At 40.0% G+C, this 5,957-nt stretch overlaps 1 long non-coding RNA gene across 1 annotated transcript; it reads left to right on the top strand.

The window, feature by feature from the left end:
• The first annotated feature begins 2,271 nt into the window (after positions 1-2,271).
• Positions 2,272-4,434, top strand: LOC122685406. Its single transcript, XR_006338371.1, has 3 exons — positions 2,272-2,281; positions 3,841-3,848; positions 4,278-4,434. It is a non-coding gene; the product is annotated as an uncharacterized LOC122685406 (long non-coding RNA).
• Positions 4,435-5,957: the final 1,523 nt, after the last annotated feature.

Raw genomic sequence — 5,957 nt, 5'->3', positions numbered from 1 at the left:
TTCCTCTTTCCTGTCCTTGAAAACTAATTTTCCAACTAATATTTCAGTTTTCTTTGGAGATTCAGTTTATGGGCAAGGTCATGCTAATTCAGGGTTCCTGGGTGAAATATGATAATAATTGCTATTCCCTTCTTATTATTATCTTTCTGATAGTCTGCATTTAGGATATTCTCCCTCTCATTTTCCTTCTCTATCATCAAAACTCATTTTGCTGTTCTCATTCCACATAGTTAAAAGCTCAGAGTGAGTTAGTGCGACATCTGTGCTTCTCCCTGGCTAGCTGTGCCTTCTAGATGAGTATCCACAGTAGATTTAACTAGCTCAATGTTTACCTCTGCTTCTTGCTTATTAATGAAGCTATCACAGCAAAGCAGACTCCCGTGACAGCCTGCCTAAGCCACGTCTAGGTGTATAAATGTGAAAAGAGGGCCATTTGATTATTTGTCTGATAATTGACATAATAATGTGTTTATAACCATTTCCTCAGAAGATCAGCAGCCTCTTCAGAAGCAGTTGTCATACCATTATTACTCTCAAAACCATATTTTTAAAATCAATAAAGCACTTAAAAGATTTTTTTTTAAATTCCCTTCACTGTTCCACCCTCTCCACATCTTCTCATTGATCCAGAGCCCCTAAAACAGAAGAAAATGAAAACAAAGTCAAAAGTACAGAGCTGGATGAAGAGAATAGGAATGGCGAGCAAGCCTCCTGCCACCGGTCACCAATGACTCCCTGCCGTGGGTTGGAACATACCTTGTTTGCCATGCCTTGAAAGTGACTGTTACGGTGTTTTTAATTACCAATTATTTTCTCATCTAAACCAACTTGAAGTCATGTTTGAGAGGGGAGATTTCATTAACCAATTTAGAAACCCCTATCTGCAATATTTACTATTAATTCTTCAGTTATTAATTCCAGAGCTCCAAGGTTATTTGGACAATGCAAAGAATTCTTGTATGTGAAATATCTCAGTAGGGTCACTGAACATGATTGCTATATATTGCCAGTATAACTAGTGATAAGAATGTAAACTGTCCTCCCATAGAGATGCCCCCAAGACATCTGTAGAAAGGGTAAAAGTGACACAGAATATACTTGGGAGGGAGACACAGAGGTAATAGTAACAATACAGTTGGCTACATGGAAGCTATTATTAGGGAGGCCTCAGAGGTTTTAAAGGCACCCCGATGGTTTGGATTCAATCAATCAGGGGCCGAGTCCAGGCATGTGTATTTTGAGAAAGCTCTCTTTGGGTACCTCTTCCTTTGAAGAAGCACTGACAGCACTTCATGATTTTCAAAGCTCTTTTCCATCCCGGACAACTGCTTGATGAGACTGCTTCCACAATGTCAGGTTCAGGGTCACTTTTCTTATCTCTTGGCCTCTCAGCTGACCACTCACTCCTGGTCAGACACTCCATTCTTTTCTTGCCTTCGGGGACAGCACACACTTCTGCTTTTTCTCTGACTCCAGTGACTACTGCTTCTGTCTCTTTTGCTGCATCCTCTTCCTCACCATCATCTGAATGTTGAAGAGCTCTGGGGCTCAGTCCCTGTGTATCCTCTCTTAGGTAACTCATCCAGCTCCATGGCTTTAAACAACTCCTCTATGCTGTGAATTCCTCATTTCTATCTCCATCTCCTACATGCCTCCTGAATTTTGGATCCCTATATCCAGCTGCCTGGCTAACATTTCTCCTTGGATACTTAAAAGACATTGCAAAGTGAAAATGTCTTAAAAAAAGAAAAGAATTATGGATCCCTCCAAACCTGTACCTTTCCTAGGCTTCCCTATTTCACTCAACCAGCTGCTCAAGAGAAAATCTGACCAAAAATCTGACCTAACCTTTATTCTTCTTTCCCCCTCACATCCAATCCATCAAGAAGACTCATAACTGAGTAGTATCTATTCTTCTCCATCTCTCTCCCATCACCTTGGACCAATTCATCATCATCATCTACCTGGACTCATGCAACAGCCTCCTGACTTGTTTTCTTCTTTCTGCTTGTTTTTCACTTTCCTCAGAGTGACCATAGAAATATTTTTTTTAATATATTATTTATTTATTTAAGAAATATTTTTAAAACAAAAATAAAACCATGATATCCCCGCTCTCATGAAAACATTCCTATGGCTTACTGTCTCTTTTAGAAAAAAAAACTCAATTTATTACCTGGATTTACAAAGGGCTGCAGGACTCTGGCCCCTGACTCCCCTTTCCCTTTACTCACCACATTCCAGCCATGCCCTTTTATAGTTTCTGGAATACTTCATTACTGTAAAAGGACCTTTGAAATATATGTGTCTTCTACTGATTGACCTTCCCATCAACTTTGCTTGGATGGTCCCTTCCTGTCATTCAGAACTCAGCTTAAACATTACTTCTTCAGAGATATGTGCTCTGACTACCTCCACCCCCAGTCTAAAGCAAATGTCCAGTCCCTTCTTCTACACTCCCCTGTTTATTCAACTGCGTACTATTTCAGTTCAATTCAGTTCAGTCACTCAGTTGTGTCTGACTCTTTGTGACCCCACGGACTACAGCAGGCCAGGCTCCCCTGTCCATCACCAACTACTGGAGTTCACTCAAACTCATGTCCATCAAGTTGGTGATGCCATCCAACCATCTCACCCTCTGTCGTGCCTTCTCCTCCTGCCTTCAATATTTCCCAGCATCAGGGTCTTTTCCAGTGAGTCAGTTCTTCACATCAGTTGGTCAAAGTATTGGACTTTCAGCGAATGTTCAGGACTGATTTCCTTTAGGACTGACTGGCTGGATCTCCATGCAGTCCAAGGGACTCTCAAGAGTCTTCTCCAACACCACAGTTCAAAAGCATCAATTCCTTGGTGCTCAGCTTTCTTTATAGTCAAACTCTCACATCCATACATGACTACTGGAAAAGCCATAGCTTTGACTAGATGGACTTTTGTCAGCAAAGTAGTGTCTCTGATTTTTAATATGCTATCTAGGCTGGTCATAACTTTTCTTCCAAGGAGCAAGCGTCTTTTAATTTCATGGCTGCAGTCAGCATCTGCAGTGATTTTGGAGCCCAAAAAATAAAGTCTGTCACTGTTTCCATTGTTTCCCCACTATTTTCCAGTCCTGTGGCCACTGCTGAGTTTTCCAAATTTGTGGGCATATTGAGTGCAGCACTTTAGCAGCAGCATCTTTTAGGATTTGAAATAGCTCAACTGCATACTAGTTACACCCTATTTATTATTTTTCATCTATGTATGTACCTTAAAATGAGAGGAGAGATTTTTGTCTCATGTGCATTTGAGATATTTCCAGCTCTAGATAATTGTTCAGTGGATGAACCAATTTAATTTAACTGTATCAATCTGGCTGTGAAGGAGGCTTGATCACTCTTTATTGCAGATGAGAAAAATATCATCCATGTGGGCCATTTGACTTGCTCAAGGTCCCACAGCTAGATCAGTGGCTGGATAAAACTTTCAAGTCTTACTCCAGTCTTCTTTACAGCGTATGTTGACGCTGCCACTACTTGGGGAACTTTACCTTGAAAAAAACAAAGCTAGTGGAGGTGATGGGATTCCAGTTATGCTATTTCAAATTCTGAAAGATGATGCTGTGAAAGTGCTGCACTCAATATGCCAGCAAATTTGAACAACTCAGCAGTGGCCACAGGATTGGAAAATGTCAGTTTTCATTCCAATCCTAAAGAAGGGCAATGCCAAAGAATGCTCAGACTACCACATAATTGCGCTCATTTTACATGCTAGCAAGGTAATGCTCAAAATCCTTCAAGCTAAGCTTCAACAGTATGTGAACTGAGAATTTCCAGATGTACAAGCTGGGTTTAGAAAAGGCAGAAGAACCAGAGGTCAGATTGCCAACATTTGATGGATCACAGAGAAAGCAAGGGAATTCCAGAAAAATATCTGCTTCAGTGACTATGTTAAAGCCTTTGAATGTGTGGATCACAAAAAACTGTGGAAAATTCTTCAAGAGATGGGAAAACCAGACCGCCTCACCTGCCTCCTAGGAAACCAGTATGCAGGTCAAGAAGCAACAGACTCTTGCCTCCCTGCTACCCTGCTCCTGGCCTCTTCAAGCTGAGAAAGTGCTGCTAGACTCAGCTATCACCAAGCTCAGGAAGCTGAGAAAGAGACCTGTCTACATTGAGTGTGCAGACCTCTGTTTGGAAAGAGGAACCAGAATGAACTATTGGCTGTTTTGAAGAAACACCAGGGCTGGGTTTGGACTTTTAGGACTATCTTCCTGGCTCCTGTGTGTGGCAGATTCAGAAGAGATCAAGCCCTGAGCCTTTGGAGTGGGAGCACTGACTCCAAGAACTAAGACTACCAGAGAACTGACCCTAGGAAGTATCAAATAGTGAGAACTCACACAAAGGAAACCACTTGAATATAAGACCTGGCATCATCCAACCACCAGTAGCACCCTGAGCAGGACACCTCATCTAAACAAGAAACAAAACAAAAATGCAAACCCAATCATCAGCAGACAGGATGACCACTTCACTCAGCCTTGCCCATCAGAGGAAAAACAAACAAACAAAAACTCAGCACAATCTCACCCTATACGAAGCTTACACAAACCACTGGACCAAACTTAAGAGGGAAGAAACCAAAAGGAGGAAAGAATTCAACCATGAAGCCTGGGAAAAGGAGACCTCAAACACAACAAGTTAAAAAAATAATGAAAAGGAAGAGAAGTACTACACAAATGAAGGAACAAACTAGAAACACAGAAGTCCAAATAAATGAGAGGAAATAAGCAAACTACCTGAAAAAGAATTCAGAATAATGATAGTAAAGATGGTCAAAAACCTTGAAAACAAAGTGGAGAAAATGCAAAAATCAATTAACAAAGGCCTAGAAGAATCAAAGAATAAACATACACACACAAACAACACAATTCGTGAAATTAAAAATACTCTAGAAGGAACCTATAGCAGAATATCTGAAGCAGAAGAACAAATCAGTGAGCTAGAAGATAAAATGGTGGAAATAACTTTTGAAGAGCAGAATAAAGTAAAAAGAATGAAAAGAACTGAGGACAGTCTCAGAGACCTCTGGGACCATATCAAATGCACCAACATTCGAATTAGAGGGGTCCCAGAAGAAGAGAAAAACAAAGGGTGTGAGAAAAATTTTGAAGAGATTATAGTTGAAAATTTCCCCACCATGGTAAAGGAAATAGTCAATCAATTCCAAGAGGTACAAAGAGTCCTATACAGGATAAACCCAAGGAGAAACATGCTAAGGCACATACTAATCAAACTAACAAAGACTAAACACAAAGAAAGAATATTAAAAGCAGCAAGGGAGAAGCAACAAGTAACATGCAAGTGAAACCCCATATGCTTAAAAGCTGATCTTTCAGCAGAAACTCCACAGACCAGAAAAGAATGGCAGATATATTTAAAGTACTGAAAGGGAAAAATCTACAACCAAGATTACTATACCAGGCAGGGATCTCATTCAAAATTGATGAAGAAATCAAAAGCTTTTCAGACAAGCAAAAGTTAAGAGAATTTAGTACCACAAAACCAGCTTTATAACAAATGTTAAAGGGACTTATACAGTCAAGAAATACAAAAGAAGAAAAGATCTACATAGTCAACCCCAGGCAATTAAGAAAATGGGAATAGAAACATATATATCAACAATTAATTTAAATGTAAATAGATTAAATGCTCCAACTAAAAGGCTCAGACTGCCTGAATGGATACAAAAGCAAGACCCATATATATGCTGTCTACAACAAACCCACTTCAGACCTCAAGACACATATTGACTGAAAGTGAGAGGATGGAAAAATATATTCCATGCGAATGGGAAGCAAAATAAAGCTGGAGTAGCTGTCCTCATATCCGACAAAATAGACCTTAAAATAAAGAAGATTACAAGAGATAAGGAAGGACACTACATAATGATCAAGGGATCAATCCAAGAGGAAGACATAACAC

The sequence above is a fragment of the Cervus elaphus genome, chromosome 28 (assembly GCF_910594005.1).
Source record: "Cervus elaphus chromosome 28, mCerEla1.1, whole genome shotgun sequence".
Taxonomy (NCBI): Eukaryota; Metazoa; Chordata; class Mammalia; order Artiodactyla; family Cervidae; genus Cervus; species Cervus elaphus.
The sequence above is the reverse complement of the archived record's forward strand: the minus strand, read 5'-3'. Positions and strand labels throughout refer to the sequence as shown.